The 12,916-nt window shown below is 41.5% G+C and overlaps 1 long non-coding RNA gene across 1 annotated transcript; it reads left to right on the top strand.

Annotated features, from left to right (window-relative positions):
* The first annotated feature begins 1,067 nt into the window (after positions 1-1,067).
* Positions 1,068-6,282, top strand: LOC147828095 (uncharacterized). The gene is made up of 3 exons (XR_015451314.1): positions 1,068-1,726; positions 3,303-3,411; positions 3,890-6,282. It is a non-coding gene; the product is annotated as an uncharacterized LOC147828095 (long non-coding RNA).
* Positions 6,283-12,916: the final 6,634 nt, after the last annotated feature.

Here is a 12,916-nt window from a genome sequence, read left to right as displayed (position 1 = left end):
CATAGCTTAGTCTTTTCAGAGATAGTTGTTCTGTGAAATAACTGCCCTAACTCCAAATGCATCAGGGCCTTGAAAGTTCCAAAAGGCTGACATATGATTTGGGATTAAAGCTGACTGAAGTAATTTCATTACTAAATTTAATCTGTGATTCTGTGTTCACATTTAAAATATGAGAAAATGGTGACATTTGAATATGGTATGTGAATAATATTATAGTATCAATGTTGGTTGTTTTTTGCAAGGTAGATTTTTTTTTTTTTTGGTACTGGGGATCAAACTCTGGTCCTTGTGCTTGCGAGGCAGGTGGCAGAACCACTGAGCTAAAACCCAGGCCCACAAGGTAGATGTTATTTAGCTTTAATGTTCAGATGTAGAAATACATAAACTAGAATATACACTAATTCTACTTACATACTGTACCTAAAGCAGTCAGATTCCTTCTCCAATATATTTTTATTTGTAGTTGACATATAGTAATTATAAATATTTTGGGATGCAAAGTGACTTTTCAATATATGTACACAAGGAGTAATGATCAGAGCAAGGTAATTGAGATATACATAATCTCTGACAATATTTCTTTTTTTTAACATGTATATATTTATTGGTACATTTTAGGTATAAAATACATTTACATTTATCATTGGGTGTTTGTACCAGAACATGAGGCTTCTTAGTTTTTATTTTTCTCCCATTACCTGTGCACCCTTTCCTATCTACACAGAGTTTGATTCCATTTTTTTCCCATAATTTTTTTCTTTCCCTTCTTCCCTTTCCCCTTTCCCTTCCACCATCCCCAAACCCTTGGACCTTTTCTTATTTCAAATTATCAATTATTCATTTAAATCATTTTCATCCTTATTTACACTTTCAATTTCTCACACTAGAGAAACTATTCGGTATTTACACATGTGTGTCCTATTTATTTCACTTAAGAGTATGGCCTCAATATGCATCCATTTAGCCATAAATGTCTCTAGTTTCTCATTCTTTATGGCTGAGTAGTACTCCATTTTATAAAAAAAACCCATCTTCTTTATCCAGTTTCCAGTTGATGGGCACTTGGGCTGTTTCCAAGCGTTAGCTATTACAAACTGTGCCACTATAAACATAGGTGCACATATATCGCTGTGGTATGATTCTTTTAATTCTTTGGGGAAGATTCCCCGTAGGGGAATAGCTGGGTCTGACAACATTTCTTAGTGTGGAGAATGTAAAATATCTCTTCTAGATGTTGTGAAATCTTTAATTAATTATCACCATAGCTGTTTCATTATGTTAGAGAACATAAGAAGTAATTTCTTCCATTGAACAGTATCAGACTCCATTAATAGAAGAGTTAAATTCATAGTTATAGAAACAGAATGATGTCAATAAAGGGGTGGAGTGATGGCAGCCATCAGAGTGACTGCTGATTGGGCACAGAGTTTCAGTGTGGAGTGATGAATGTTCTGCAGGTGGCGACACTTGCAGAGCAGTGTGAATGACTTAACTGCCCTGAACACTTAGAGAGTGGTATAATGATGCAAATTATCTTGAGTAAATTTTGAGACCATCTGTTTTCATGATTGAGTAAGTAACTATGTGTTGGCTTGTTTCTAGGTTGCACCCCCCCCCAAAGCCTCATGTGCTCAGAGCAGGGCTTTTCAGAGGTGGCTGGATCTAGAGGTGGTGGACCTATGGCATGCATACTGCAGTGGACACACAGAGCCCTATCTATTGGCATGTGAGTCAAGTCACCCCAGCAGCCAAGCATGGAATAACGGTTGTTTTTTTCTAACTAAAACTTCAGTGTTCAGGTTAATTACAATACTGGCACTTTGTGATAAATAAGTGGGTTTGGGGTTGCAGTTTGGGTATTCAGTTCTCTGAAAGTTTTGCAATCACTGATATAGGGTGTATGAGTATGGATTAAGAGTGTGTGTGATTACTAAATTGGTTTAGCATAGTTATGGGTGTGGATAATGGAAGCCCTACCCTGTGTGTGGGTGGCCCCAATCCATAGTCTTACAGCCTGGATGGAATATAAAAGGACAGAAAGAAGGCAAGCTCACTGCTTGCTGCTTATTATTTCCTGCCCACTACACCATGGACTGTTTCTTCTCTGCCATGCCTCTCTGCCATGTTGCCCTGCCTTGGAGCCAGCTGCTTATGAATGGAAAACCCTACAAACTATAAGCTAAAATAAACCTTCCCTCTAACTTGTGGTCATCAGGTATTTTCTCCCAGTGGTGAGAAAGTAACTGAGACACTATGAGAAGCCAGATTCTTACCTACATGACCTATATCCAACAAACACTTGTGTGAGCTAAAGCATGATATGCAGTTTTCCACATGTGCATCTAGCATGCTGTCCTTCCCTTGTGCTATTTTCAGGGTACTATTATCAACCTGGAAAGTTTTTGTGAATCTACTACTAAAGAGATGTTCAAATGGAAAATATTTATTCTCAGCATTGATAGAAGGCCTACATATACCAACACTTGACCTAAAATTCCCAATAATACAATAAGGACAATAATGAGGTTTCCAGTATCTAAGGCAAGGATGAGCCTCAAAGTGGGAGGATGACTTGTGCACAAAGCATAAATGACCTTAATTCATATATTGAAACTCAAGAGTAGTGAGAGCTCATGAAGGGAAGGAAAGTGAGGAGGTAGAGGACCACAAGAGAATGTCCCAGAGGCCACCAAGACCCCAGGAGGAATGAGAGATAATCATCTTAGGACTATGATAGACCCTTAACTATCTGTTCCCTGAGTCCCAATTCAATTAAGATGAGGACTTTGAAAGGAGATATCCTGGCACTGAAATTGAACAAAGCATATCCTTATTATTCAAAATGATCATAAAATTGAGAGGCCTACCTAGGATGCTAAAGGGTCCACATAGCATGTGGGGGTGGTTGTAGCAGAATGGAATTCTGTATCAGTTGCCCACTGATTGCTTGTTTGAGATCTGTCAGATACATGTAGATACACACAGCCACTCTATGCCCCAGGACAGCAGGGGCCTGACCTCTGCATTCATTCCTGGATCCAAAGACCAGCACCCTTCCTGGCCCACACAATCAGCACTAGATGGAGGAAGCACTTTCTGTACACAAAGAAACTGTAAATGAGATGCATATTGTCAATGTCTGAAGTTACCTCATGTTGAGGGTCTGTGTACAGCAAAAGACAGACAGCCTGCACCTAAGTCAAGCATTGCAGCTAGAGTCCTGGCCTTGATTTCATGTGGGGCTGCACATCTACCTGGGAGAACTTTATCAGGCTCTTCTTTCTGGCTTCCTCTGACTTCAGGCATATGCAGAAGAATGTGAGGACAAAGCAGACAGGATGCCACCTGAAAGAAAGCTTGGGTTCAACGTGGACATCACAAACTGAAGAAAGATCTAATTTCATCTGGATGGTATACTTATTTTTACTTTGTCCACAAGGTCACAGGACACAGGCAGCATAGGGTGATGTGTGAGAAGTGGTAGAGGAAATGAGAGAGGAGACCCCCTATCTGCATGGAATTGGGCAACTATGGATTAACTAGGTAACCATGCTCTTTGTAGAATGTACCTGTGTATTCATGACAACTTCTGTAAACTATCACCAAAGGAGCATAACAGACTCAGAAAGTCCTTCCAGAACTCTTTGTTCTCTCTCTCTCTACTGCTCTGCTTTGTATAAATCCTGCTTGCTGTATTCCCAGGGAAACTGCAATGGAATTAAGCTTCATAGATGTAAAAAGAGGTATATATGGAAGCGCAAACTTCCATTCAGGGCTCTCAAGACTGACAGGAGTCACTGAGCTGCTGGTATCATTAAAAGCCACTTTTCCCTCCTATCTTTATGTTAAAGAGTTATCTGTCTGGGGTTCTCACTGTTTCCTTCTTCAGAAGCAGTGGTTCCCTGGAGAAGGATGCAGCATGACTAATTGCAGTGTGGGAAGCATACTGAATGATAAAAACAGCATGGTACTGGCAATAATAACAGACTTGAGGATCAATGGAACAGATTAGAAGATGCAGAAACAACTCCAGACATACTCATCCACCTCATCTTTGACAAAGGAGCCAAGTGCCCTCACTGGAGGTAAGATAGCCTCTTTAATAAATGAGGCTGGAAAAACTGGGTTTCAACTTGCCAAAGATTAAAATTAGACCCATATCTCTCACCATGCACTAAGCTAAAATAGAAATGGGTCAAAGATCTAAATATTAAAAAAGAAACACTAAACCTGCTGGAAGATAGGTTAGGTAGAACTCTTGAAGACATTGCCATAGGAATACTTTATGAACAAAACCTTGGTCACATGGGAACTGTTGTGGTCAGGGTTTTGCAAGAGAATAGATTTAATACAGGACACACAATTTATAGCATTATTTTACAATAGTAACCCAGAAAGTCAAATGCAAAGGAGAGCAAGAAATCTAGCTGCACACTAGAGACCCAAAAGAATCCAGTCAAGGATCTGGATCCCACAGCAATGTTCCACACAAGTCCAGCTGAAGGCCTAGAGCCCAAAGCAACATCCTCCATGAGTACAGCTGGTGGCTTAAGCACATGGCAATAACTCATGCTTGTCTGTATCGATGATCTGCACCAGGAAGGTCCAAAGGTCAATGGTGGAAGCCAGAAAATCTGCACCAGTGGGGTGAAGAATTTGTGCCACCAGGGTGAGGTATCTATGCTGGAGCCAAGAAGTGCTGCTCAGGTGAAGATCAGAGCTCCCCTGACAAGAACAGTAGCCATCCCTGGTGAGAGTGAGGACTCCAGCTCCTCCTCCAATAAGAACAGCCAAGTTTGCATCAGGAAAACCAACTGCAGTAAGCTTCTCCTAGAAAAATCAACAGCCCACTATCTTCCCCTCCAAGTCTCTTTTTACACTGTCGGCAACAATCCTCAGGTGGGTCTTCCATGCCCAAATCATGCTAATTCAGTTCAGCTGGGTGTTCCAAGTTGACCATTAGTTAATCCACCACAGGAACTATCAACAATTGGGATCTCATCTTATTAAAGAGCATTTGAACAGCAAGAGAGACCACCAACAGAACAAAGAGACAACTCACAATGTGGGAAAAAAATTTTTTTACCAGCTATTCCTCGGACAAAGGACTACTATCTAGAATATATAAAGAACTTAAAAAAATCAAACTCTCCAAATTTAAAGACCAAATCCAAAAATGTGATCTGAAATGAATAGACATTTTTCAGATGAAGAAGTAGAAACAGCTAGGGCTGGGGATTTAACTCAGTGGTTCCACCGCCTGCCTCACATGCTTAAGGTCCCCAGTTTGATTCCCAGGACCAAAAAAAAGAAGTAGAAACAGCAAATAAACATATGAAAAAATGTTCAACAACACTGATCATTCATGAGATGCAAATTAAAATAATGCTGAGATTCCATCTCACTTCAGAAAGAATGGCTGCTATCAAGAAATCAGCCAATAACCAATGCTGGTGGGGTTGTGGGGACAAAGCAACACTTCTCCACTGTTAGTGGGAGTGCAGACTGGTGCAACCACTGTGGAAATCAGTGTTGAATTTCCTCAAAAAACCAAACTAGAGGTTCTATTTGACCCAGTTTTTCCCTTTCTTCATATCTTCCCAAAAGAATTAAAAGCATCACATCAAAGTTATATATGCATACCCATGTTTATAGCGGTACAGTTTGTAATAGCTACATCTTGGAAACAGCCCATATACCCATCAACTGGTGATTGGATATTTTTGTTTCCTCTTTTAAATTCTTTTGTGCTTTATATTACTGCATATGTAATTATAAATACTAAAGAACATGCCTTTTCAAGAATTTGCTCAAGGAAGATGTTACTAGTAGAAAGGGTTACACAGTCAGATTTTAGTGGCCTAATCAGCATGAGGGGCAAGGTTGGTAATTTGGATCCTTCAGTGCATCAAGTATCTGGTCATAGACAGGACAGGGGTTCCATGGCTCCTGGCACTGGTCAACAGTGTATGAGCAGTTATCCATGTGGAAAATGGCATGGGAGTTGAATTTGTCATAATACTCAGGCATATCAGTTCTATAATGGAGAAACACCAAGACCCATTAGAAGGACAAAAACCACAAAAGTCCCACCACCTTGTCCAGGCATTTCTGTTCCTAAAGCAGCTCACCCTTCTACTAGCTTAGATGGCCCTCACTAACCCTAAGGCACACCTTGGCTGGGAGCCTCAAGGTGGATCCCTAGACAACTAGAATTGTCTGTGCCATAGAGACACATAGATTAGCCCTCATGGTTCCCTAGTTCTCCCCTGCATGCACAGAAGGCAGAGGACACTGTGATAGGACCAGGGTAGCTGGGCCACACACTGTGGTTAGGAAGTCCTGTCCAGCCCATTTCTTCTCTCTCTCTCTTCAGGAAGTGGTCAGCATTGCTGCAGCTGGAATGTGGTAAAAAGTGCTGCTCCACACAGCTTGGTGAGCTGTTTCCAGATTAGCTCACTCCAACAAAAAGGGCAAGGAATCACCCAAGTCCGAGTCATAGACCCAAGAAAGCTGATCAACCTGGGGTCACATTCAAGGAAAGATCCACCCCAAACTCAGAGGTGCTCCTCTTAGTACCCACTGACCCCTTGCAAACCATCCTAAGGACAAGGAATTAAAATTCCCTAAATGGGCGGAAGCAATGAGAACCAGAGCCCCTTGGGACATTATTTCCTGCCACGAGGTGGTGCTATACCTCTACTTTAACTGAAGAGGATATTTGATCCTAGTCCACAGCATTCTCTAGCAGTGTGGCTCCTCAGTGCTCCTCTGTGGCCCCTGCACACTGGCTCCTGCAGTCCAGCAGAGGAGCCCAGCAGTCTGCTCATGGAAACCAGGGCTTCGAGCCATGATGCAGGGGACCAGGCATTACAAACTCCTCTGGGAACATTTCCCAGTGAGTGGAAGCAAACTCTGGAATCCTGCCTTAGGCTTCAAAGTCCTGCTTTAATTAAGACAAGGGATTGATTCAGTTGCACTAGAAAATGTTCTGAGGAATTTTTATAAGATAGAAGAGTAATGATACTGGTCTATTTATTTGACAACTAGCACCACAGAATGGTAATATAAAGTTTGATATCCAGCACACAAAACAATGTATAAAAGAAAAAATTGTGATAAAATATTGATGATGATTATTTTATACAGTGGAATTACAAATAAAGTGAGTTTTTTGTTATGCTTTCCAATATTTTTATAATTAATGTAATTTTATCACACATGTAAGAAAATGGCATTTAGAATGTTTTAAAATTCAGAAGGGGTTGTGTTCACATGTGAGCAAGAAATGGTGTAGCTACAGTGGAAAATACCCTGGTGGTCGCTCACAACTTACATTCATACTTCCATATGGCCCAGCAGTTTCTACAGGTAGAACCTTAAAGAGAGGAGAGCAAAGGTGCAAACACACATGCATATTCCCAGCTGTGTCATTTACTATAAAAAGTGCAGAATTCTCAAAGTCCCTCCACAAGGAATGAATAAACCAAGTGTGGGTGCCAGCGCTCATGGCTTTTGCTGTGGTGTTGAGGAAAAAACCCCTAGCATGCAGCAAAAGGCCTGCACCTTGGGCAGCAGCTGAGGAAAAGAATTTGACAGCAGAAGAAATCCTACCCTAGGGTCAATCCGAAGTACTGCAAAAACAAAAATCTACTATAAAATTTTGGAAGTAAGGGAGGGTGATTAAAAAATAATATGAACATTCTCAATAATAGTAAATTTTAAACTTGAAAATCATTACACTGAAAATTTTATGTAGCATATATTTTACTCCAATAGGAAATAATTAGAAATGGAGCAATGATTATTGAAGCACACCTGGTATTTTACATGTCTTTGGTTGGTAGTGAGGATACATAAATCTCCCATCTGTGTGCAGGACCATGTTTCTGGGGGCAGGGCCCATCACTGGATACAGCATTAATTCCACCCAGCCCTACCACAGGAGGGGAAACACCTGAGAGACTCTCAGTGGACATCACAGACATCATGTGATAAACTCCTTGACTTGGAGGCTGGATGATCTTTGTTCTCTGCCTTCCTCACTGCTATCTGGAAGCTGGTCTTCAGCATAGCTGATCCTGAACAGAGCAGAAGACAGGACACCTCATTCCTCTGCCCAGGGAATCTCAGCCTGGGTGTGCAGACAATGACCATCTGGGCATCTGGTCAGTGTCCCATAGAGGTGAACATGGGTCCAGTCCTTGTCCCAGAGATTCTAAACAGGATAAATATTTTCCTATCCTCAAAATAAAAATGAAATAGTCTAAGAAAACAGATATGGTAGGTGGTGGAAAAGTTAAAGTGAAGGAGAAGCTGGTTTTGTTAATGAGATAATTGAGCTCATGTTCCCAAGATTGGACAATATGCCTTGTAGGACAAGCATATAGAACTAATGAAGAAAAGAACACCTGGATGCCTGACTTTGAGCCTGCTCTCATTCTAGGCTTAGAGCCAAAGACTGGGCCCAAGTAAACTGTTATATCCCTCCTTGGTGAATGAATAACTGTGAAAAATATAATTTACTTCGAACTTCCACCTGAAAATTCCCAGGTTACAGTGAGAAATAAGAGGGCAAATGAGACTGATAAACTTGCAAGGGCACACACAGCTGGTACAGGAGGGCAGGGAGATTCAGACTCAGGTCACTGTGATTCCAGCATTCAGGCTCCTTCCAGTTCATTACCAAGATCAGTTCTCTCTGTTCTCTAATTGACTCTCTGGAATAGAAGAACAGGGTTCTACAGACCTGCTGGTGTGGTGCAGCACTGAAGTACAGTGGACCAATTCACGACTAGAAGGCAATGCTCCCTTATGAGGGAGGAATTATTTACCAGCCCAGAACATGGTTGAGACACAACCACACTGCACAGTCAACTGCAACTTGCCCCCAAATTAAGGTCAAATTGCAAAAGCCACAGAATTAAGATGTAGGTGCAACAGGCAGTGGCCACATACAGCAATACCTGGAAGGCTGCTCTGGGTGCCTACCATAGTCTTGACATCAGGCCCTTCACTCCTTGCTATGCACTAACCACAAGCCTTCTCAATGGACATTGTCAGAGCTTTCCAGACACTTGTGCATTCCTACCTGCTTGCTACTCTACTCACTGGGATTGAACTGAAACTCTGAGGCTCGTGGTTATATTCAGACTCAGAAGAAAGTTGAGAAATACTACTACACACCAATGTTTCTGTCAGCGAAGATGCTCTGATTGGGCAGGGAAGTACATCAGTGGTAGAACACCTGCCTACAATGCATGAGTCCTGGGTTCATCCCACTGCAGAGGGACGGGGGGGATGGGTGGCCTCATTTGAGTATGTTGCAGGAGTATGTACCATACCCTCCCCATGGCTGCATCTTTGGCATCCATAGAAACCCACCAAGAAGCCTCTGCAGAACTCTTGGCTGCCCTGAATTTAACATGAGCAAGGAAGGAACATAGAGCTTATAGGACAAGGTGCACTAGTCACCGCTCCTGACCACTCCCAATTCTTCCCTGTGACTGTGCTTACAACACTCCCGTTATTGCAGACCTCCAATTTCAAGGCAACAGTGTTCATCAAGTTACACTCTAGAATAACATGTGACCACTGAATATGTTTTCCTGTCCTGAGGAGCCTAAGTGCATATGTGTATTTCAGAATAAATATAATGAATAGGTAAAGAGAATTAAAACTGAGGTGGAAGCAAGCCAACTGCCCATTCACAAGTGAATGGATAAACGTAATTTGTTCTCTCCATACATTGTCACATTATAGTCTTTGAATTGGATGGACATTTTAACACACTGCAGCATAGACAAACCTCGAGGACAGCACACCATGTTCACTACAGTCATCTCAATAGCTAGAGTGCATCATGGATGCAGAAAGGAGAATGGTGATTATTATTAAGGGCTAAGAGACCTGAGGAGGGAAGTGATTGTTGAATGATTGATGAGTTTTAGTTGTGCAAGATAAAAGTACTGTGGGGGTGATTGGTGGGGATGTTGCACAACAGTATGAATATATTAAATGCACCAAATCAGTACAAGATACAGGTCTTAAAAATACACTTCCCCACCACATCCACATGATCCTTCATGTAGACCATAGAGTCTGTGAGACAATCATGTAGATATCGGATCTGCTGCGTAATACATGGAGCCATCACTGGTAGTGTTGATAGTCTGGGATGCTGTGAATATAGCTGAATGGAGAGATGGTTAATCTAAGTCTCTGTTCAATTTTACTAGGAATCTAAAACTGCTGTAAAAATATAGTATGTTAGAAACTGCAGTATGTTAGAAAGGATGGGATTTTGAATGAAGGAGTTGCTCTTTTGAGACAGCTATGTTCCCTCTTGGTTACTACTGAAATGGTACTCACATATTGCAGCATAGAAGTCCATTTTCCTTGCATGTACAGTTCACACAGACCCCACTCATCCATGTTGAGTGTATTGGATGTGTGGTTCCATAAAAAATCTTTGCATTCTGGAAAGAAATCCACACAGCATCATCAGTGGTGCACCAGAGTCATGAAACAGGAACAAGGCTTTGAGGACATTGAGGCCAGACTGTGCCTTGGGACAATAAGCAACTTAGAAGCACATGGGACAGTGCTTCTCTAATTATCCTCATGACAACTACAGGCCTGGGAAGTCTATAAGACTGAAATTTTCCAAAACAAACTCAAATCTTCCTATATTTTTCCTTCAAAATGAACATTTCCAGGGCTGAGGATGTAGCTCAGTGGCACTGTGCCTGCCTGACAAGTGCAAGATCCTGAGTCTGATTCCTGGTACCAGAAAAAAAAAAGAAAAAACATTTTCAGAATGACTATGGCCTTTCTCTTTAATTTGGATTTGGGCTCTCTTTCTCCTAATGAAGTATAACTAAATGAATTCCTCATTTCTGTACTTCTTAGTTTGCTTCCTTTTACTTTGGTTCATTATTTTACAAATACTTGAGAAGTGAACATCTTGGGTGTGCAAAAAAACTGTATTGAACAACCATAGTTTAGTGGAAGATCTCATTTTCATCATGCAAAAAGCCCAGGTTAATTCCCCAAGACCACAACAAACAAACACACAAAAACAATGTGGAACAAACAAACAAAATCTATACTAAGCAGCACCACAGAGCATAGAAATCAGGATCCCTGGGTGTGGCCTATGATGCCATCATTTCTGAATATACAAGAAATGATACCCTTGCTCCACCAAGGCTAAGAACTGCTGATGAGACCCCTGAGGCTCCATGTACTTGCAGGACTCCCATGTTCAGCATCACCTGGGCTACCCTTGACAGGCAACTCTAACACCTGCCTTCAGGTCCCTTAAGCAGCATCTGCAGGTTAACAGGACTGCAAGTTAACAGGCTTGGCATGAACACCAATGTCTTCAGGTTAACAAGACTGCAAGTTAACAAGCTTGGCATGATCAATGTCTGAATGTCTCTTTGAGCTAAGGAATACTTCCTAACCTTGAATTCATGTTGAAGTCATTTGTAGATCTGCTATATCTTTAGCTCTGACAATAGAGATTCTGATTGATTGGGTCTTAGATAAATACCAACACTGGAACATGTGACAAGCTCTCCAGGCAACTCTCAGCCAGACAGAAATATGAATGTCTTTCTTATATGCAGGCCACATTAAAGACTCCCATTTGACTCTACTTCTGTATCTTCTCTCACCCAACTTCCTTTATTGACTCAAAGGATTTCATTTGCCAGTAGATTCTACTTACCAGGCTACAGTAACATAATCAACATTGAAAATGAAGACATACAAGCTGGAGAGTCATCTTGACCTTGGACCTGAGGTAGGGTGAAGCAGTGGGCTCTGCATACAGTGACAAAGATGGCCAGGGCCAGGAGGCTGCCCAGGAGAGCTTTCTGTAATGTGAGAGAAATTAGAGTGCAGAGTGAGTGGATCCAGAGTGTCATCATGGACTGAGGGTCACATACAGGGCTCCCTGCTGGAATCTGGCAACTGCTTCTGAAGGTGGAGATTCTTTCCTGTGCTTAACCAGCTAAAGAACAAGACTTACACAGTCACTGAGTAAACAAATATGTGTAACAATTCCACAGCTGCAACAACTGGGAGCCTTTTTTATTAAAGAAGAAGTTCGGGAAACCCATGAGGATCAAGAATTTTTTAAGCTATTTCACAGAACATGTAGAATAGAGAAGAGAGAAATAATAAAGGGAAGTAATAGAGGCTTTGAAACCAATAAAACAATGACAAAGACACAGAGGGAAAGAACCTATAGCTGGAGGCTCATTTGTACTGAGTTAATTGGACATGGCAATACAAAGAGAGATTACAGCAGAATTAGTCACTTTGCTAGTTGTTAAGTACCCAACACTTGCAACATAAAGGCGGAGAGGTTTGAATGACTCAGTTTGTAGAGGTTTCAGTCATTGCATGGTCAGCAGCATTGTAGAAGGGTCCGATGCTGAGGAAACCTGTTGTGTCAAGATGGCCTAGGTGCATATACCAATGAAGGGAGGACTTAGAAGGAAGATATATCCTTCTAGGTGGCCAGGCCACACACACAGTGATTCACTTCTTTTTATGAGACACTACCTCCTAACAGCAAGTCAGCAATACATCCCACAGAATCCAACCATTTTCCAGAACTCCAACTTAGAGTATATGTGGTCTAGTTATAAATCGTAACATCCTGCCCCTTGCTCATGTCCATGTCTCTATGCCAATGACATTTAGTCCATCTCTAAGAGTAGCCAAAGTCCTAACAATTTCAGCATTTTTAAAAAGTCCAAGTCCAAAGTCTCCAATGAGATTTAAGGGAACTCTTATCTTCAGGTCCCCATAAAGTCAAAATGAGTGTTAAACACTGCTGATGTACAGTGGTACAGGATAAAAATCCCCATTTCACCAAGGAGGAATAGGGAAACAGAAAGAA

This window comes from Heterocephalus glaber, unplaced genomic scaffold (assembly GCF_053883595.1).
Source record: "Heterocephalus glaber isolate CG9 unplaced genomic scaffold, H.glaber_assembly_v1.0 deba00001312, whole genome shotgun sequence".
In the NCBI taxonomy this organism is placed as follows: domain Eukaryota; kingdom Metazoa; phylum Chordata; class Mammalia; order Rodentia; family Bathyergidae; genus Heterocephalus; species Heterocephalus glaber.
This window is presented reverse-complemented; position numbering and strand designations above follow the sequence as displayed.